The sequence below is a fragment of the Canis aureus genome, chromosome 22, assembly GCF_053574225.1.
Source record: "Canis aureus isolate CA01 chromosome 22, VMU_Caureus_v.1.0, whole genome shotgun sequence".
Taxonomy (NCBI): Eukaryota; Metazoa; Chordata; class Mammalia; order Carnivora; family Canidae; genus Canis; species Canis aureus.
Genome location: NC_135632.1, coordinates 25,103,122 through 25,125,804, shown reverse-complemented (window position 1 = coordinate 25,125,804; position 22,683 = coordinate 25,103,122). Strand labels below are relative to the sequence as shown.

The 22,683-nt window shown below is 37.1% G+C and overlaps 1 long non-coding RNA gene, 1 other non-coding gene and 1 pseudogene across 2 annotated transcripts in view; 2 read left to right on the top strand and 1 right to left on the bottom strand.

Annotated features, from left to right (window-relative positions):
* The window catches only part of LOC144294334 (uncharacterized), a 44,787-nt gene extending 22,400 nt beyond the window's left edge, over positions 1–22,387 (top strand). Inside the window, exon 3 of the long non-coding RNA XR_013361741.1 lies at positions 22,254–22,387. This is a non-coding gene — a long non-coding RNA (uncharacterized LOC144294334). The remainder of the gene's footprint in view (positions 1–22,253) is intronic.
* On the top strand, positions 3,776–4,596 carry LOC144294333 (small ribosomal subunit protein eS1 pseudogene; annotated as a pseudogene).
* Positions 9,237–9,340, bottom strand: LOC144294442 (U6 spliceosomal RNA). The gene has a single exon (XR_013361822.1). It is a non-coding gene; the product is annotated as a U6 spliceosomal RNA (small nuclear RNA).
* Positions 22,388–22,683: the final 296 nt, after the last annotated feature.

Here is a 22,683-nt window from a genome sequence, read left to right as displayed (position 1 = left end):
ACCAATCTGAGATGTCAAGCCTACCCACCCAATGAAGTGAGAGTACAAAGAGGAAGCACATGAGAAGGTGCATGAGAGGCTATGCCTCTACCACCACAGTCTCTCTTGTCTTCTGTCAGGCAGCTGGAGTTCAGCCTGTTGCTGCTATTGATCAACAGAATCATTAGTTGAGAAGAAGAGCTGGAAATGGAGCAGAGAGAGCAAGGGTAAGCTATAGTATCTTACCCTTGCCTCTATCATGGCAACCTTTAGAGGCCTTCACTTTCAACTTCCAGATCTCATGCAAATCCCTCTTTTGTCTGAATCTAACCTGTAATCATACACCAAAGTAAATTCTGGGAAGTGTAGTTTTAACCAAACTGACAGAGCAAACTGGTATAGCTGGGTATAAAAATTCTTGTAATCTTTCATAGCTTTGCTTTCATGTAAATACTCTCAAAATCCTTCCCCACTTTATAACCCATCCTTCAGATTACAAAATATACGTTAGCATACATTTTGATTTCTGTTTTGTACAACTTTTGTTTAATTAAAAAAGACTTCAAGACACTTATCATCTTTGCATTTGAGCATCTGTTTTAATAAAGGGCTCTGAATTTCAGAGCTTTTATTTTTATTGCAATGATTAAGTAGATTTTCTTCTTTGACCCATTTAATAGATTATTTCATTAAATTTCTTATTATTGTATAATTCTTGAAAATTGCATTTGGGTATGGTGTGTTTTTAAATCAAATGTCATAATGTATTTGTAATTTGTATTTAAGTATTATTATTATTATTATTATTGAATAATATCAGATTATGGTTTTCTTTTTTTCTTCTGTATCTTTGTCAGGATTTGAAGAAAGAATTGACTTCTTAAAAAACACTTTGGAAGCTTATTTTCTTTCTCTGGGGCTGAAGCAATTTAAATAGTACCAACTCTTTCTATTCTATTTCTTTTTTTTTTTTTTTAGATTTTATTTATTTATTTATTTATGAGAGACACAGAGATAGAGGGAGAAAGGCAGAAACACAGGCAGAGGGAGAAGCAGACTCCATGCAGGGAGCCTGATGTGGGACTTGATCCCAGGTCTCCAGGATCACACCCTGGGCCGAAGGTGGTGCTAAACCGCTGAGCCACTGGGGCTGCCCTCAATTCTATTTCTATTTAAAAATTGACTACAATATTGGAACCTTTTGTTGCTTTGTTTTTTTGTTTGGTGAGAGTGTAAAGAGAGGAATTCTTTGGAAACTTCCTCAACTTTCTTCATGGATTTAACTAATTTGCTTTTTCTATTTCTTCTTGAGACAGGCTTAATAACTATTAAATTCCAGAAAATCGTTCATTTTAATCTAAGTAGAAATGATATTCTAAATTACTATTTTTTGCTTGTTTGTTTTGACCTTTTCTTTTTTTGAGTGTAGTTGATAACCAATGTTACATTAGTTTCAGATGTACAGCTTAGTGATTTGACAAGTTTATACATTATGCTGTGTTCACCACAAGTACTGCTACCATCTGTCCTGTCCTGTTCCTGTCCTGTCCTGTTACAGTATCATTGACTATATCCCTTATGTTGTGCTTTTTATTCCTGTGACTTATTTGTTCCATGTGGGAAGCCTGTATCTTTCTCTCCTCTTCACTCATTTTTGCCGATTCTCCTTAGTTCCCTCTCCTCTGGCAACCATCAGTTTGTTCTTTGTGTTTACAAGTCTGATTCTGTTTTTTCTTTGTTTATGCTTTTTTTAAGACTCCATTTAATGAGTAGAATCATATGGTATTTGTCTTTCTCAGTCTGGCTTATTTCATTTAGTATAATAGCTTCTAGATCCACCCATGTTGTCTCAAAAGGCACAATCTCATCCTTTTTTTTACAGCTGCATAATATTCTAGTGTGTGTGTATGTGTGTGTGTGTGTGCATGTGCCACATCTTCCTTATCCATTCATCTGTTGATGGGCACTTAGGTTGCTTCCATATCTTGGCTATTGTAAATAATGATGCAATAAACATAGGGGTGTATATATCTTTTTGAATTAGTATTTTCATTTCCTTTGGCTAAATACCCAATAGTGGAATCATTGGATCATAAATTACTTTTATTGAAAGTAGAACTCCTTCACTGAGTTTTCAATTTCATTGACATCTAGATGTGTGTTTTTCAAATTTGCCTTATCATTTGTGATAGTGCTTCGTTCCTATTTCATACTCATTATTCTTTATTTTAACTAATAATTTCAAGTATATCTAATATTTTATGTCCAATAATTGAATTGTCTGAAGTTTTGAGGCTCTAATTTTGATACATGTAGTTTCTGAAGACTCTTGTTCATCCTGGATTGATTTTTGTTTGTGTTTTCATTGCTTTTAAATTTGTTTTCTAATTTTTAACTTATGCTTATGTTGGGCAGAGTTCTATCTGTCAGAATCTTGTGGGCTCTGGGTTAAGCATATTTCTCCTGAAAATGATTTGTGTTGGTTTTTGCCAGAAATCCCAGTTTTTTTTTTTTTTTTTTTTTAGTCTAAGACCACTTTTTAGGATAATTTCTTAATTTGGGAGTCCAAGATCATGCAGTGTACATTTATTTTTTTTATTTATTTATTTTTTTGCAGTGTACATTTAAACCCCTATCCAGTATGAGAGAAGAGCTTTGCCTATCAATTCTCAAGGGAGACATTCCTTTTCTCACACAGGGCCCAGGCTGAGACAGTTAAGTTAAGTTCCTTGGAATTCCTTCTTTTCTGGAAAGAGTTGTTCCTTGCTAATACCCTCTTTTTACCAAGAAAGTAGCACTTTGAGAGTCTTGGTTCATGTAGAGGTCCTATTCTGACCCCTTGTACAGGTTCAACATCTTGTCTCCCTGTCCCTGAGAGTCATTAAATCTTAAGCTCCTTGGTTTCTTTAATTGGCAAATGATGTCAGAGTGAAGGTACCTTCTGCTTTTAAGTTTCTTTTTGGTTTTGCCTGGGAGATTCTTTCTTTTTAAATGAGATCAACATGTAGGGTTTATATTACTACAATTATGTAAATATTATTCCTAGCAGAACCATGTCATATACATTTTATAAGTCTATTGTTTTTGGGGAAGTAAGAATCACTTCTATTTTTTGTTTTGTTTGATAGTCATTTATATATGTATGCCTATTTTGCCAAATACTGTGAGAAGTATAATGCTTCTCTCAATGTATTCAAACACACAAGTTATTCTATCAGTTTTATATCCTCTACATCTCTCCTGGAGCCCCCTGCACTTGGTTCCAGTCCAGTTGAGACTACTTGCTCTTTGCTGCACAGCTGTCACCTGAGAGTTGCAGGGGAGAAATTGAAGAGTGGTGATTGTCCAGAGTGGGGATAGAAGTGGGTGTTTGAGTCACACAGGTATATACACTGAGAGCTCAGCAAGTGTACACTAAATTTTTGTATTTCATTGTATAAAAATGTTCTATCAAAAGGACAAAAACAAGGATGTCTGGATGGCTCAATCAGTTAAGCAACTGCCTTCAGCTCAGGTCATGACCTCAGGGTCCTGTGGTCAAGTCCCGCATTAGGCTCCTTGCTTGGTGGGGAGCCTACTTCTCCCTCTACCTGCTTGTCCTGCTTGTGTGTGCATGCTCTCTCTGTCAAATAAATAAATAAACACTTTTTTTTAAAAAAAAGACAAAAACATAAAGAAATATTAATTTTTAGTTAGTGATACATAGTCTGAAGTATTTAGGAGGAAGTGTACTGATGTTTGTAACTTGAAATGTGTTCAAAAAATAAGATGAACTTTTGGCTCCCAGAGCAGTGCCATGGCGGTCGACAAGAACAAGCGCCTTATGAAAGGTGGCACAAAAGGAGCCAAGAAGAAAGTGGTTGATCCATTTTCTAAGAAAGATTGTTATGGTGTGAAAGTGCCAACTATGTTCAATACAAGAAATATTGGAAAAACACTAGTCACAAGAACTCAAGGAACCAAAATTGCATCTGATGGTCTCAAGGGTCACGTTTTTGAAGTTAGCCTTGCTGATCTGCAGAATGATGAAGTTGCATTTAGGAAATTCAAGCTAATCACTGAGGATGTGCAGGGCAAAAACTGCCTGACTAACTTCCATGGAATGGATTCTACCCGTGACATAATGTGCTCCATGGTCAAAAAATGGCAGACCATGATTGAAGCTCATGTTGATGTAAAGACTACCGATGGTTATTTGCTTCGTCTATTTTGTTTTGGTTTTACTAAAAAACGCAATAATCAGGTTCGGAAGACCTCTTATGCTCAGCGCCAACAGGTCCGCCAAATCTGGAAAAAGATGATGGAAATCATGACCCAAGAGGTGCAGACAAATGACTTGAAAGAAGTGGTCAATAAATTGATTCCAGGCAGCATTGGAAAAGATTTAGAAAAAGCTTGTCAGTCTATTTATCCACTCCATGATGTCTTCGTTAGGAAAGTAAAAATGCTGAAGAAGCCCAAGTTTCAATTGGGAAAACTCATGGAGCTTCATGGTGAAGGTAGTAGTTCTGGAAAAGCTACGGCAGATGAGACCGGTGCTAAAGTTGAACGAGCTGATGGATATGAACCACCAGTCCAAGAATCTGTTTAAAATTCAGACATTTAATGGTGACAAATAAAAACGTATTTGTGATGTTTAAAAAAAAGATGAATAAGTGGATGGATAGGTAAAGGATGGATAAACATGTTAAAAGAAATAGAGTAAAATGTTAATGCTAAAGTCTAGATGAGGGTATAGTGTAAAATTCCCTGTAAAATTCCTTCACCTTTGCTGTATATTTGAACATGTTTATAATCAAATATTGTAGGAAAAAAGAGTGAATATAGTAAAATGAATTAGTCTGTGTAGGGGTCTATATAGCCTCTCAAGATACATGTGTCAAAGCAGTGTTGGTGAGGAGCTACGGAAGGATAAATGAAAATGTAAACTTAGCTGCTTGCCTTTAGAATCTAATTTTTTGGTGTTCTGTCTCAAATATACCCGAATTCAAAACAACTGATAAGTTTGCTTGGCTCTTTCCAGGGAGAGTCAGCAGAGCTGTATGAGAAGAGGGGAGCAGAGATCTGGAGGCAGGAACTCTTCCTGAGTGCCAGTGTGCTCACAGCAAATCCTTTAGCTCCTCTAGAGAATCAGAGCTTTTATCCAGCCTCAGGGTGGAATATTCTTTGACTCGAGAAAATTGTCACACTGACAGCTTTATTTTTACCACAGACATAGTGACAGTCATTGACATAATCTACCGACTAAGCATGGTGTTCAGAAGGTAATTACAGAGGGCTCTGGGTTGCTATGGTGACAGACCAGCCAGCCAGACCTGATATTTCTCCTCCCAACTTCTTATTAAAATAGCTTTAAAAAAATAGAAAAAGATAAAAACTAGCAAGCACACTGGAAAATGAAGATAAGAGATGTCAGAGTTGGAGTGGAATTTCTTCAGAACACACCATTTTAGGATAGCCAAGGAGCATCATAGATCACTCACCGTCTTGTCCACCTTATTGCAGACAGTTCAGAGCCCCTCAGAGAATTGAAGAAGGCTTTGAGAAATGCATTCTTAAATCTGTGACACAGGGGTTCACTGGAAAATAGTCAATCTTACTCCAAAACCCAGACTCCTGTTCTTTTCTTATTATATTCACTGAGGGATTAATATTCCCAGGCACAAATATGACAGGAGTATAAGATGGGCAGAGGTTCATTGTGTCTAGAATTCTTTGTCATTGAAGAAATTTAACGAACAGTTGCAGAGATGGGCAGGGTTCTAGGGAGCAGTGTTTGCTTAGGATTTAATGCTCTATGTAATAGAGTTCACTGAAACAAAAGCTGTAAACATTCGACTTAGCATTTAAGATCTCTAGCTGTTGGATCAAGTAAATAGCCAGTCTCAGGCCAGCAGACTTACACTAAATGAATACTGTCAGACTCTGCTAATTATATTAGTGGCTGCCCAGGTTTACCTGACATTCTTACCGAGGTCTGAGATGAGGAGGCTGCAAGCACTGGTAGGACAGTGGGAAGAGCTAAAGACATCCCACATTGTTGCCAAATTCTAAGTAGAGGTCTTTCGATTTGAACTAAGCAGACAGAAAAACTCTATGGATACTATACAAAGAATGCAAATAAGGACAACAAATGCTCTGCTGACAATTATGAAAAGGGCAAATATCTGAAAATGACTTGTTTTCATGGAAAAAGAACATTTTCTTTTTTTTAAGATTTTTTTTTTTTAAGATTTATTCATTTTAGAGTGAGGGAGGAGGGACAGAGGGATCTGGAGAGACAGAATCTCAGGCAGACTCCTGCTGAGGGTAGAGTCTGATGTAGGTCTTGATCCCATTACCCTGAGATCATGACCTGAGCAGAATCAAGAGTGAGACATTGGGCACCTGGGTGGCTCACTCGGTTAAGTAGGTGCCTTTGGCTCAGGTCATGATTTTGGGGTCCTAGGATCAAGCCCCATGTTGGGCCCCTTGCTTAGTGGAGAGTCTGCTTCTACCTCTCCCTCTGCCCCTCCTCCCTCTAGTGCTTTCTCTCTCTCTTACTCTTTTTCTCAAATAAAATCTTTACAAAAAAAAAAAACAAAAACAAAAACAAAAAAGAATGGGACATTTAAGGGTGCCTGGGTGGCTTAGTCAATTAGGCTTCTGATTCTTAATTTCAACTCAGGTCATGATTTCAGGGTCCTGGGATCCAACCCTGTACTGGGCTCTGCACTCAGTCTGCAGTCTGCTTCTCCTCTCTCCCTCTGCCTCTGCCTCTGCCTCTGCCCCTACCCCCACTTGTGCTCATGTGTGCATGCACTCTCTCTCTCTCTCTCAAATAAATAAATAAATCTTAAAAAAAAAAAAAAGAGTCAGACCCTTAACTGTTTGAGCCACTCAGGGGACCTAAAAAAGAGCAGTTTGGAAATCAGTTATGATTTCCTTCCTAAAAGATGAGAAAAATAAAATCTCTACAACACAAAGGTTGAAGAACATGTTAAAGTGAAGTGGAAATGCAAAATGTTCTGGTTTACATAAAGAAATGATGCATGAAAATCTGAAATATGATAGAGTATTTTTATAGAAGTGACAGTCAAAAGCTGAAAACACTGTCATATTGTAGAAAACAAATGCAGAACACTTTGAGAATACAAGGAGGAGACTCAAGAGAAGAAACTGATCAGGAAAATGATAGATGGGAAAGAGATAGTAGAGATTTTGTTCAATAAATTAAATGAGAAAAACAAGGACATGGCATTGGCTGACAGGAATAATCATCCAGAGCTAAATTAAACCTTAAATTCAAAATTTGAAAAGGCTGTGTTTTGTTCTTGGTAAAATTCACAAATATTCAACATGTAGGAATATCCCAGCAAAAATTTTAACATCAAAAGAGGAAGAAAAAAAATTTGTAAGTATCCAGGTTGAAAGGAGCATTAAGTGTAAAAACAAAAACATTAAGCAGACTTCAGATTATTCCCCCGTGATATTTATCTATTATTATTTTTTTAGATTTTATGTATTTATTCATTCATGAGAGACACAGAGAAAGGGAGAGACACAGGCAGAGGGAGAAGCAGTCTCCATGCAGGGAGCCCGACGTGGGACTCGATCCCGGGGCTCCAGGATCACGCACTGGGCCAAAAGCGGCGCTAAACCACTGAACCACCCAGGGATCCCCTGTGATATTTAATCACAGAAGACAATGGAGTAATAGTGAGCATCTTTTAAGGGGGAAATAAAACGACCTAAAAATTCTATACTTTGTCAAATGTTTTGCTTGTTCAAAAGTCAGAGACATCCTGAGATAGGCAAGAACTCCGAAAAGTAGTAGTTACTCTTTCTTTCTTAAAATTTCTCAATCATGTATACCATTTAATTGGATAAATCCAAGAGTAAAGGAAGAGCTCTGGTTCTGCTCTGGTACTATAAATCTCCTAAAGCCTGTTCTTCTCACTGGTTACAATGAAACTGTTTGTGAAAAACAAAAAACAACTCCTTGCAAGCCTAAAGGTGAACAAAAGAATTCAGATTTGGAGAAAAACTGTGCAGTGGCCACATAGTATTCTACTTGTGTTTACTGTTTTTTTGGTGTGTGTTCCTCTCTTAAACCTTCCTTTTAGGTGCAGGCTCCCGTTCATGGAAAGGCAAGGTGGTTACAGCTGCACTGGCAGCTAAATCTCTGCTAGAAATCTTGTCTTTCTGGCCAGGAACCAAAAGAAGTAGGCCCTGTGGGCCAGATAGTATGGGGAGAATCTCAGAGCCCAGGCTAGATCTGTTTTTTGTAATCCCTTGAGCAGCTGCTTAGAAAAAGAAATTCACTGGGTGTTATACTATAGGTTGGCAAATTGAATTTAAATTTAAAAAAAAGAAAAGAAAAAGAAAATCAGCCAAAGTGGATTGATAAATTAGAATGAAATGCTAAATATAATCAAAGAATCAAGTAGAAGGCAAGAAAGTGGGAACAATATAAAAAAAGAAGAAAAATTAGACTAAGAAAAATGGATGATATAATAGACTCAATCTGAACCAATTAATAATTATATTAAATGCTAATAGTATAATAACTCCAATTATAAACAAATATAAACAGAGTAGATAAAAAGCAAGACGCTATATTCTTCCTGCAGAGGCACACTTTGGATAAAAAGACACATAAAGATTAAAAGTAAATGGATGGAAAAAAGACATGCGATGCAAATGGCAAACATAAGAATGAAATCATCATTTTAAATATTACATAGAATAGACTTCAAGACAAGAACACTATGAGAAACAAAAGGGATATTTCATAATAATAAAAGGCACAGTTCATCAGAAAGACACAACAATTATAAATTATGTATGTCTTTAACAACAGAATCTCAAAATAAATGTAGCAAACATTGACAGAATGAAAGGAAGAAATAGATAATTCCACAATTATGGTATTTTACTATAAAATTCCTTTTCCAGAAATTGATCAAATAACTGGACAAAAAATATTCAGTAGAGCCATGGAAAATCTGAACTACACTGTTGACCCCATTGATGTAATTGATATTTATAGAGCACTACATCCGACAACTGCAGAATATGCATTCTTACAAATGCACGTGGTGTATTCACAAAGACAGATCATACGCTGAGCTACAAAACAAGTCTCAATAAATTTAGCAGGACTTAAATCATACAGAGAGTATTGTCTGAACACAACAGAATTAAATTGAAATTAATAATAAAAAGAGATCAAGTAAAACCATGAATACTCCAAAATGAAATAGCAGATCTTTTTTTAAAATATGGATTGCTTCATGAATTTGCCTGTCATCTTTGTACAGGGACCAGGTTAATCTCTGTGTTGTTCCAATTTTAGTATATGTGCTGCCAAAGCAAGCACATGAAATAGCGTATTTCTAAGTGATTCATGGGCCAAAGACAAAGTCACAAAGGAAATTAGAAAATATTTTGAACTGAATGACAATGAATACAATACGCCAAAGCTTATAAGAGGCAGAGAAAGCAATCTTTAGGAGGAATCTATAGATCTAGACACTTGTATTAGAAAAGAAGAAAGATTTAAAATGAAGGACTAAGATCCCATATTAAGAAACTAGGGAAATAAAGCAGAGTAAGAAGAAAGTAAGTAGAAGAAAGGAAATTACAAAGAGAAGAGAATAAGTCATTGAAAGAGAACAGACAATAGAGAAAATTAATAAGTGTACAAACTGGTCCTTTGAAGAGATCCACTGACAAAATTGACGAACTTTTAATGAGATGGGTGGAAAAAGGGAGAGAACATAAATCACCACGAGCAGGGATCAGGAGGGATTATCAACTACAGATCCTTCAAAAATTAAAAGGATAATAAGAAAAAACTATAAACATTTTTTTGCCAACACATTAAAAAAGCTTAGACAAAGTGCACAAGTTTCTTGGAAAATACAACTTATCAAATATGACAAAAGAAAAAACAGAAAATCTGAATCACCCTATTATATATATTAAAGATAAAATTTATTATCAAAATCTATCTCACTGAGACAACTCTAGGTCACAATGGTTTCAATGGTGAAATCTATGAAAAATTTCACGAAGAAAAAACTTACCTTATATGGATTTGTTTAGAAAATAGGAGTGATCACTGCACAACTTATTCTAAGATGCTAGCATTACCTTAATATCCATTCAAAGAAATTGCAAGAAAAGAAAACTACAGATCAATATCCCTTGGTATTATAGATATAAAAATCATTAACAAAATATTAGCAAGTGGGTAAAGGTGGTCAAAAAGTACAAACTTCCAGGAATAAAATAAATAAGTCATAGAGACATAATCTATAGCATGGTGACTGTAGTTAATAATATTGTCTTGCATATTTGAAAGTTGCTGTGGGAGGAGATCTTAAAAGTTCTCATCACAAGAATTTTTTTTTCAAATATGTGTGTACTTGTGGCTTATTGTGGTGATCATTTTGTAAAATATACAAATATTGAATCATTATATGGTGCCCCTGAAACTAATATAATCTCATGCATCAATTATACTTCTGTAAAAAATAAAAAGCAAATGAAATCCAACAAGAAGGGAAGATACATCATGACTAATTAGAGTTTATCCTAGGAATATAAGGTTGATTTAACATTTGTAATGAATCAATGTAAATCATTATATTAGCAGAATACACTAAAAAATCATATGATCATTTTAATAGATGATGAAACATTTGACAAAATTCAACATCCTTTAATGAGATAAACTTTCAGTGAACTAGAAATAGTAGGGAACTTCCTCAAATTGATAAAGGGTGTCTACAAAAATCTTACAGCTGATATGCTTAATAAAGAACTGACTTGTTGCCTGCCACTTTAGGAAGAAATGTGTGCTTTTAGCACTTGCTGCCCTATGAAGAGCTTGGCTGCCTAAATTCAAAAACACTGTGTTGTTGGTTTTTTTGGCATGTTTTATTTTTATTTTATTTAAATTCAATTTGCCAACATATAGTATAACATCCAGTGCTCATCACATCACCTGCCCTCCTTAATGTCTGTGACCCTGTTACCCCATCCTTCACCCCCTCGCCTTCAGCAACCCTCAGTTTGCTTCCTATGATTAAGAGCCTCTCATGGTTTCTTGTCCTCTCTGATTTTCCCCACTCAGTTTTCCCTCCATCCCTATGGTTCCTTTCACTATTTCTTATATTCCACATATGAGTGACACCATATGAATTGTGTTTGTAATCATACCTTGCATTTCAGACTACATAAGCTTGAGCAGTTTAAATTCTCTGAGGCTCTTTCTGCATCTGTATCATGAGTATAATAATGCTTGCTTTGGGAGTTGGGCTAAATGCCTAGCACAATGCCTAGCAGCAAAGAGGTTAATAAATCTAAGTATTACATTGGTACCTACCCAATAGTCTATAAGCTCTCTGAACGCAGAAATCATTTCACTTTTATTTATTTACATATCTTTAGTGCTTAGCTCAGTACCTAGCACAAAGTGCATATTATGTAAAAATTTGTTGACTAAATTATTGGGAATAAAATACTCATAACCTTAAAGATTCTTCAGCTTTCTAAAGGAAATTCCAAGATTGGGCCATTCCCACTGAAAAATAGTTTACTTTGATTTTGATGAAGTTTGTATTGAGTCATCTTTACTTGATACTTGGCTGCTTTGGGGAAGTCCTGTTAATCACGTATGCTTTGATTATAAGCTCTAAGACGAAGCAGATGCTCCACTCAGAGCCCGCTCTTCTGGGTCTGTTTCTCAAGTGAGCAGTCCTTCACTCTAGCTAAGTTGATTTCTCCATCTTTCCTTGAACATTTTTGCATTGTGCCACTTTAGCCCTTGCTTGGGTCATGTGCTCTGCCTGAAATGCCCCTGTCCCTCTTCTCTCCGATCAACATCTCACCCCACCTTCCAGGCCTCTCCCCTAGGAGACCTTCCCCCAACTGTCAATTATCTTGTCATAAATGTTATTTCCATACCCTGAATTTTGCAGGAAATATAATTAAGAATAAAAAAAAACTTCTGCCAATGCAGAAATTCTTCTCCACAAAATATAGGCAAGAAAGAAAACAGTTTGACTATTGGACCAGATTGTGATGGGTATCACAGGTCATCTGTTATCCAGTTGCAAAGACAGAAAAAAGTCTCCCCTTCTTGTAAATCCCCCCAGGTAGAGCCCACTGCACACATATTCTGAAGATAGAAAACTAGTTCTCAAGAAAGAAGCCTTGACAGTGCCATTTGTCACACCCAGTTCATCCTGAATTCATCTGGTGATTGGGTGGCTATCTGTGTTTGCTAACTGCCTTTACCCAAAGGAAAAATAACTTTTCATATCTTTGCCACTAAAGGTAGTTTTGCAACTTGGATCCAGGTGCCCTGCCAAAGTTAGGATCCTACCCTACCACGGAAACTGGGACATAGGGGTGATATCTTCCTTGATTACGGTTTAAAGAGACGGCTCCCAAATCCTTGAGAAAAACATTTCTGGGTTGTAAAACTGTCAAGAGGCTTATTTGCTTTTTAAAGATTTACATATGTCTTAAAGAGGCAGAAAAAGAATTTACAAATACAAATTCTAAAGTAAATGCTCTAAGAAAAGAGACGTGGGTGGCCTCTTTCTTTTTTCAAATTACTGGAGAGTCTTAAAAAATTTTTTTTTGGATTTGTATTTGCCCTTACAAACTCATATAGCCTTTCTGGTTAGTGCCATTAAAATGCTACTCTAGTGATGGAAGTATTAGTATATTCCTCATCTCTTTTTCCTGCTGGATTGTGGTAGGTGCATCGTATATGTTTGTGCTGTGGCATCTGATGTGTCCCAAGTATATTACTAGAGGTTAATTAAAATTGATCAGATAACTAGTATACCTGCCTGGTGTAATATGCAAAGTTTGGTTATATTTCAAAGCCACTTCACTTTCAGTTATGAAGCATCTATTCTGCTATTATGATGTGAAGTTTAATAACTTTGAAGGAAAGCATTAAAAGTCAATTTCAAGGGCAAGGTCTACGTACTGCTAAGTTCTGTTTAAAATTTCTTAGTGGCGTCTAAATGTCACAATCAGACCCTTCAGTAGAGAAGGGATGACACTGAACTCATGAGTCAGAACACTGATATATATGGAAGAGAAACTACACACAAGTCCAGTTAGACATTTAGCAACCAGAATTCTCCAAGAGAATGATTCCCTAATGTCTTGGGTGGTGGCTCTGCAAGTGTGGTCTCAGACTGGTAGCACACGGTGATGTGTGGGGGCTTGTTAGAAATGCACATTTTCTTCAGGCTCTTCCCTATACCTGCTGGATAGAAACTATGAGGGAGGCCCCAGAAATTGGTGTTTTAACAAGCCCTTGTGGAGTGGTTGATACTCACTAATGTTGGGAACCACTGACCTAACATATCCTTTGCATGCCATGAATTAACTTCTATCCTTTGCATCTAGAATTGTACTAATTATGTTCCATCCTTGGGAGACTTAGGGAAATAGCCACTCTACATATTTTTGTATTCTGTGGCTCAAGTGGAGAAAGGCTGGATGGTATTTTAGCTCTTTTGTGTTTATAACCACTCTATGGTAAATGCTAATAATACCCAGGACAGATGACTGACATGTCTGAGACCTGAAGTCCTGCACATTCATTTGTGGTTCTATTGTCTTTCTATTCACCCCAATCTCTGGCTTTGATCGTCAATTAATGAGCATACCCAATTTCTTCTCTGAGTTGTAGTGGTCCTCTGTGGCTTGGGCTCAACTTACTCTCTTGGGAACTGCCTCCCCAAGGAGCTCGGGTAGGTCCACCACATACATTTAATGGAATCTTTCTGTTTTCCTGGTGCTGGTACTAGAGGCATCAGTATTTAAAAAATAGTACCTGTGGCCACAAACTTGGAAGGATGCCATCTATACTGAATTTAGCTAAGCCAAGCAAAACCTAAGAACTTGAATGATAAATAAAATTGCGAGAGAGAAAAAGGGTAAAATCTTCCACTGTTTGAGGACTTGTTATTTAACAACTGTGGTAGGTTGTAGTTTATATTTTAGAGAGAAAAGTCCAATAAAATGGGGGAGGTATTGAGATTTTGGGGGGCCATAGAAAAATGGAGCATCCTTCAAGGGAAACGCCAGGGAGAATTCTCAAAGGAGATGGTGAGAGAAGAAGGGACTTAGGATAACATGTCTAATGAGAATGTTTTGTTAGTTTACTTTTTTGAATTTGAATTTGTGGTGGTGTGTGACTAGGGCCATCCTAATGAAGAGCAGTATGAAAACCACCCATGCAAAAGTCTTCAACAAAAACTGCATTGCTCACTAATGCTCTTAATATGAGTGAATTCTCTTTTTAATTATTTTTTTAAATGTATTTATTCATGAGAGACAGAGTTGCAGAGACACAGGCAGAGGGAGAAGCAGGCTCCATGCAGGGAACCTGTTGTAGGACTCGATTCCAGGATCCCGGGATCACAACTTGAGCCAAAGGCAGACACTCAACTATTGAGCCACACAGGTGCCCTGAGTGAATTCTCTTTAGGAAATGCAACTAGTGTTGAGTTTGGGGTGGTCAAGCATGATAAAGAGCAAAAACAGAGACTCCAGTACGGGGCCATCTGACCTCTGGGTCCCACTATCCCTTGAGTGTTAATTTCAAATTATTTGCATAAAGGTGATGACTCCTGACTGTTTTATAGCTTGAGGCCAGGATAGAGACAATGATTTAATTACAACATAATTCAGACATTAAGTTGATTTAAGAAGAATTTCCCTTCTTGGTACTGCTAAATATTGGTATGATTTCAAAAAAGGTATTCAAGAGTCAAATGGGGATGGAAAATTTTTCTTATATCTTTCTTAAGATGAAACCTCTTGGGCAGCCCGGGTGGATCAGCGGTTTAGCGCTGCCTTCAGCCCAGGGTGCGATCCTGGAGACCCGGGATCGAGTCCCAGGTCAGGCTCCCTGCATGGAGCCTGCTTCTCCCTCTCCCTGTGTCTCTGCCTCTCTCTCTCTGTGTGTCTCTCATGAATAAATAAATAAAATCTTAAAAAAAAAAAAAAAGATGAAACCCTCTTTTCAAGATCCATTTGACCAAGAGTATAGTATGGCCTGGACTACATAAACTTGCCTCCTGGCCTCCTTGACTACTCCTCAGCTTGCCAAGACACAACTAGAGTAGCTCACACTACACTAGCTAGGGGCATTATGAGGCAGTCTTTGGCTACTCTTCACACAAAGGCTGAGGAACTCTCAGTCTCCCCCCAGTTGCAGAGCTGTCTCCCGTCAATTTTTCACATTTTTATAGAAAGCCATTCAGCTTGTACTCAGCTGTCTTGATCTTGCATGTTCACATCTGCTGCTTAACATTGGCTTCCAAGCATGTGAAAACTTTTATACTGAAGATGATGATTTTGTTTGGTTTAAGAAAACAGAAACATCCTCTAGTTAAGATCTATTTTTCCAGCTATTAGGATTGTGATCAGAAAAACTTTTTTTCTTATCTCACTCATCTCATTAAAAGCTGTCATCCACTCAGGAGCTCAAGCCAGAAACTTACAGACCAGCTCTAACGCTTCTCTTCCCTTCATATCTCACATCAGATCTATTGCCAAACCAAAGCAATTTTATTTCAAATTACTGCTAGACTCTGGCCACTTCCCTCCATTTCCACTGCCACCAATGTGGTCTGAGTCACCACCCCTCTTATCTCTGCCACTGCAATAGTCTCCAGTGTGGTTTCTGTGCAGCCATCTCTTCTTTAGTTATCACAAAGCAGGGACAGTGTTCTACTTAAAATGTGAATGGACTCATGTCACTTTCCTGCCTAAAACCTTTCAAAGATTTCTCAATGTGTTTGATAAAATGCAAACCCCTTAACATGCCTACATAATATTTGACCTGTTTATCCCTCCAAACACATTTTGTGCTATTTTCCCCCAATGTTTTTGTTTATTAAATTGCTTACCTAGTTCAGTTGTATCAAGATGAACAATAATCACAGCCTTAAAAATCTTAGCCTATATCCTTAGCCTATGGAATTGTTCTGACAGCTCATACTTAACATATGCCAATGGCATTTCTGTTTCCTCACTAAAGCACTTAACCTTAGACGAAGTTAAATAATACACCATGAGTTTAGCTACTACAGACATATGTCTTTCCCAATTAAACTTGAAACTGTTCTCTATCTCTTCCAAAGTGTCAACTGTCTTTAGTTTTTTTGAAGAGTCATACACATATTTCTTTCAGCATTTAATTTTGGATCTATAACAGTATAATGTATCACAAAGGCAAAGTATGTATCATATGTAGACATACACAAAATGTCTTATCTTTGCCTTGATCACCCTGGAAAAGTGTTGGACATTTAAAAACATCTTGATATCCGGGGTGCCTGGGTGGCTCAGTAGGTTAAGTCTGACTCTTGATTTTTGCTCGGGTCATGATCTCAGAGTTGTGGGATGGAGCCCAGAGTCAGAGATTCTCTCTCTCCCTCTGCTCCTCTCCACTCATGCACTTTCTCTCTCTCTCTCTCTCAAAAATGCCTCAGTCTTAATCTTAAAATTTTCTGAGTGATTGTTCAATGTTATGGGTTTTTTTTTTTAAGGGGAAAATAGCTGGGAAAACCTGCAACTCATAGCTAAGCCACAAAGTTTAGTGTGTTTCCTTTTAACCACCAGAGACCCCAGCAGATGGACAGTCAGCATGGGACTTGCATCAAAGAAATGGTAAAAAGGACATATCAATCACTTATCACATTGGTAGTTTTCATTTTTCTTAGACTTACATGACAGACTCAAATTGGGTAATTTGAAGAGAGTTTAATAAAAGGACTGGTTATAGAGATGTAGGTAAGGTTGAAGAATAGCAAGAAGGAATGATATGGCAACTAGGGACAGTCGAACAATGTATATATTTCTGTGGAATCTGGGTCTATTTATTTTAGCAGTTAGCCTATTCTAAAACATAAGTGAACTTTTAAAATTTGTAATTTATTTAAAATATATTACCTATATATATTTCTAAATTAACTATTAAATAGATAGTAAATGTACATGGATCAAAAATCAAAAGGAATAAAAAGTTTACAGTGGTAAGTCTGTCTAACCTCTATTCCTCATAGGTTTTTTAGTGGATTTGTGAAACTTCCACAGATATATTTTATGTAAACAAGCAAATAAAAATATTCTTTTTTTTAAACATAAATCTTAGGAACATTGTAAATACTCTCTATGTTCTAAGAATTTTTTTCTTAGATTTTGTTTGTTTGTTTGTTTTAAGACTTTTATATTTCGGGGCACCTGGGTGGCTCAGTTAGGTGAACCCCTGACTCATAGTTTCAGCTCGGGTCATGATCTCAGGGTCCTGAGACTGAGCCTGAGGTCAGGCTCCACACTCAGTGGGGAGTCTGCTTAAAAATTCTCTACTTCTGCTCCTTCTCCCATTCCCATATCCACACACATATTCTCTTTAAAATAAGTAAATAAATCTTTTTAAAAAAAGAACTTCACATTTATTAACGCATTGAATCCTCTATAAGATATACTGTTATAACCTCTAGTTTACAGATGAGAAAGCTGAGGAACAAGGAAAATATATGGCTTGTTTGAGATCACATAGCTTGTAAGTATTGGGGGTAGGATTTGAACCGAGGCTATCTTCCAGAGTCCATCTTCTTAACCACTAAATTGTATGGATTCAAAGACAACCAGCATTAACCTAAGAAATGTAATTCATTCTGCATATGTTATAAAGATAGTATTGTATTCTTCTTGTGGTATAATCATTTTTTAAAATTCCATTTATTCCCTTCTACTACTTAAGAAATTATGTACTTTCTATCTTTTAAGTGACTACTCTTAAAAATATAATATGTATGCTCAACATAATAAAGTCTACAATTAATATTTCTGTTCCTTTTTTACAGATTTTATTTATTCATGAGAGACACAGAGAGAGAGAGAATGGCAGAGACATAGGCAGAGGGAGAAACAGGCTCCCTGCAGCGACCCTGATGTGGGATTTGATCCCAGGACCCTGGGATCATGTCCTGAGCCAAAGGCAGCTACTCAACCACTGAGCCACCCAAGTGCTCCAGTATTTCTATTCTTATAAATTTTTTTTTTTTATTTATGATAGTCACATACAGATAGAGAGAGAGAGGCAGAGACACAGGCAGAGGGAGAAGCAGGCTCCATGCACCGGGAGCCCGACGTGGGATTCGATCCCGGGTCTCCAGGATCGCGCCCTGGGCCAAAGGCAGGCGCCAAACCACTGCGCCACCCAGGGATCCCTCCAGTATTTCTATTCTTGTGCAAAATTCAGAAAGAATTTGCATTTGCTTTGGCTGAGTATCACATGGAACCATCAGCATGGAACCACTTTAACTTCTAGGTCTGGGGATTACAGAGGCAGTGATAGTATAAACCTGAATTCCAGACGCACACTGGAGTAAGCCTACAGTAACCATTTCTCAGCAAGTCTGTTATTATTTTCATAATTTTTTTCCACATAAAAGAGGAGCAGAAAAAACTCCTTCCCATATTGGCTTCTTCTGCAAGTACACAGACTTTTCCTCAAGGGCCCTGTAATGGACTTCCGACATGGTCTAGGGCTTCTCTCCTGTTCTCTGAATCAGCTAGCCATGAGTCCTCTAAATTCCAGGTTCCTGAAATTGGCTTTTTCTCCCAGAAGCACTAGCCTTTGTCCATCTTTGCCTACTTCTGTAATTTTAACTTACTCTTTTTATTTTTTCTGGTCCTTAGGTATCTTTCGTACTTCTATATGAGCCCAGAAATGCATTAAAAATATATGTTATAATTTACCTCACCATTTCATGACAATGGAATGCCCAGTTTGCTGTACTGCCCAAAGAAGAACTCATGGAGTGATCTTTTCAAAATATAAGCTTAGTACCCCTACTTAAAATGTTTTAATGGAGTCTCAATAATCTTAGAACAAAGACTAAAATATATCTTTGACGTAGACTGTAAGGACCTTTTTCATGTAGTTGTAATTTTGCATTTATTTGAGTTATCCTTTTATTAATGTCTGGTAGCCAGTCTCCAACATGTCCCGTGCTCTTGATTCCCACCTCTGTGTATTTGTGCCTTGTGTAGTGCTTTCCTATATTGACTGAGGATGACCTATGGAACCTCGCATAATGTGGAAATTACTGCACGTGACTTCTTAGGTGAAAGCATGGAAGACATTTCTATTTTTGCCCTGCTGTCTTGGATCACTCATTCTTGGGGAAGCCAGATACTATGTCATGAGATCACTTAGGCAACCTTCTGCCAATAGCTATGAGATTGAGCCATTTTGGAGGCATATCTTCCATCTCCAGCTGAGCCTTCATCTGGCTAACATCTTGACTCTTGAGAAACCTAGATTGGAACCACACACTGAACCATTTCTAAAATCCTGACTCATATAAATTGTCTGAGATAATAAATAATCACTGTAACTTTAAAGCACTGAGTTTGGAAGTAATTTATTATGTGGCAAGAGATAATGACAGTTAACCAACACAAAGTCTACCTCTTCTCCAACACCAAACACGTTACAAAGCAGGGATTCTGTTATGTTTTACTTTTTATTGCAGGACCTGTGTCTGGCATATAGTAGGGTCTAAATAAATATTTGCTGAATTGATAAATAAAGCAATGAATGTAAAGATTGTATATTTTGTGCCACAGAAATGACAAAAAGAACACCATGGTGGTAAGATGCTAGGACAATTATTCTGACATAATATAGTGGCCTGTATTTTCCTTGCGGACTGAGAAATTTTGAATCTGGAGTGTGCATATGTGGAAGATGCTATATTTGTGGGGTTTCAAAATATTTGAGCAGGGAACCACAACAACAGAGATCAAGTTAAACAGTTCTCATCATTAAGTCTTTAAAAGAAAACAAAACATCACAAATGATTCAAATGATTTTGGTTCTATTCCAAAGCAAGAATTAAAAGATAAAGTAATTGAAGTGTGTGGGTGTCTCTGGGCATGTATGTATGTATTCACCACAGTGATAGTGATGGTGGTAATGATGGCCCTGAGAATGGGGGTAGAAAATGTGTTGGTGATGGCTTTAGAAAAGGATGAAAATAAAACAGCAATGCAATATTGTATCAACCCATTGAAGAATCTGCCCTTTAGCTGATGGTTTCATTTCATAGACTTTTTTAAAAAGATTTATTTATTTATTTGAGAGAGAGAAATGGGTGCACCTGCAGGGTGGAGGAGTGGCAGAAGGAGAGGGATAGATAGGGCTAAGCAGACTCCTTGTTGAGTGTGGAGCCAACATGGGGCTTGATCTCATGACCCTGAGATCATGACCTGAGCCAAAATCAAGAGTTGGACACTTAACTTTGCCACCTAGACACCCCTCATTTCAAATACTTTCTCTTCTGCCCTGTGATGATTTCCTTTTGCTTCCCCAGAGTGCCTCATACCTTTCCTCCACTTCTCCAGCCTTTACCATCCCAACAAATGGCAATTCCAGTCCCACCTCCCTGATTTGTCCAGCTTTCAGGGATAACTCTCCCTGAACTTCATATTGCATTTATCATCTGTGGATCCTTCATCCGGTTTTTAATTGGTATTACTCCATATCATGGTTAGTGTAATATGTGCCTAATTCCTTTCCATGAGACAGCATTCTTAGGCAGGAGCAAGACTCCCTCAGTTGGAGTTACTATTCAGAGCCACTGTGGGGAACACAACTAGGCAGAAAAGAGGATTGAAACTAAGGTAGTTGTATGTGATATATATATATATATATCACTGATACATAATATATATAATATCACTTGATATTATATATCAAAGATATATAATTTGATATTATATATCAAAGAGGATTGAAACTTAGGTAGTTGTAAGTGATATATATATATATATCACTGATATATAATATCACTTGATATTATATATCAACATATATATATGTTGTAAATTTTGTTTCATTTTCATTTGGGGGATTCATCAAAAAACGGCATATATATATATCGTCTGAACTAAGAACATAATACTCTAATAGCGCTTACTTAGACAAACCTTAATGAATAGATAAGAATCATTTGTAATCAGATAATAAATTGTATATAAATATAATTTGCTAAATAACATGTTTTTTCCCTAAACTATTTTTCTTCTTCATGACATGTGTCTAAATTATTACTAATTCTGAATTTAATAAAGTCCAAATTAATAAGATTCAATTATTATGTGATATGTTAAAATATTAATTTGTGCTTGTTCTTCCTACACTTGTTACTTCTACCACATTAAGCAACTGTTCAGGCCCTGAATAATTCTGGGGTTTTAATTTATTTTTTACTTTTATGATTTTTAGCAAAGCTAAAATCAAAAGCTGCTTGAAATCAAAGGATCTTCATATCTTTGTTGGAGTCAAATTCACTGAAGACATTATGTCATATGCCTTTGAGGAGAAGTTAGGGAAGAAAAGAATGGATATAAAGCAGAAATGCCAACCCTATCCACCAAGAAATGTCTTTGGGACACACAATGTCTTTGAAATGCTTTAATTTAGATTTGTATAGGTGGGGTGTACTCTACTCAATTTGATACCATCCCTTCCTCTTTATGACATTTGATTTGGGAATTTTGCTAGAAGGTAATAGGGGAAAGACAGAGGCTTTTCTAGACTGAAAAAGGCAGCTTGCAGATTTGAAGCAGGAGAAAGCAACTCTTCGCATATGGTGCATGTAGAAGGAGTTGAAGGTAGAAAGCACCTTTCACTATCTAAAACCAAAAAGCTGAATTTACTGCTTACTTTGTAAGGGAGAGATCCACTAGTCAGGTAAGATCTCACTGAATAATTCAACCCACTGATCTCACATGGGATTTTGGTGTTTGTGGGTTGTGTTGTTTTCAGGGGTAGGAGTGGATTGACCTTAGTGTCAGAAGCAGGTTCACTGGAGGGAGTCAACCACCTATTGGCTGATTCCCAAAGCATGAGACTTCAGAAGTGTGTGGTCATTGAATCCAGTAGCCATTGATCAAAAAGGTTTAAAACCTATTCTGGTGTTTACTAGTTACCATGGCTGTAAAACTACCAGTCTTTTCCTAGAAGAATGGGCTTTTATTTTTTATTTTGTTTAATTCTCAGGAAGATAGAACCCTGAGCTCATGCTTCCTGCCAAGACAAAGAATTCCATACCCACACAGAGCTCTCAAATGGAGCTTCCAGGCCATGAGTGACCACTGGGTTTTGGACATGAGGATGTGAAGGGTAAATATAAGCATCTGGAGTTGAAAGCCTCTTCTCTTGTTTTCAGCTATCATGGAGATCACATTGCTTCTGCTTTCCTCTCTGAAAGGAGTTACCCCACCAGCAACTAATAGTGAATTATCCACCAATCCAAGGATATAGCGGCCCAGAACAAGATTTGAGTCCATTTAAAAGGAAATAAATACGGTAGTTCTTTCACTGCTTCATTTATAGGTTGATACAATTTCCCTCATTTTATGTATGGAGAGATTGATACAAACCTGTCACTAAAATATGAGAATGGGGTTTTGTTTAAATTGGATGTAGAGGGTAAGGGATCAGGAGTCTGTAGCCCAAGCATGCAGGTCTTCACTTCTCTGAAAGAAACCCATCATTTCTTTTATTTTTTGAAGACTTTATTTATTTGAGAGAGAGCATAAATGAGGGGAGAGGAGAAGGAGAGGGAGAGGGACAAGCAGACTCCCTGCTGAGCAGAG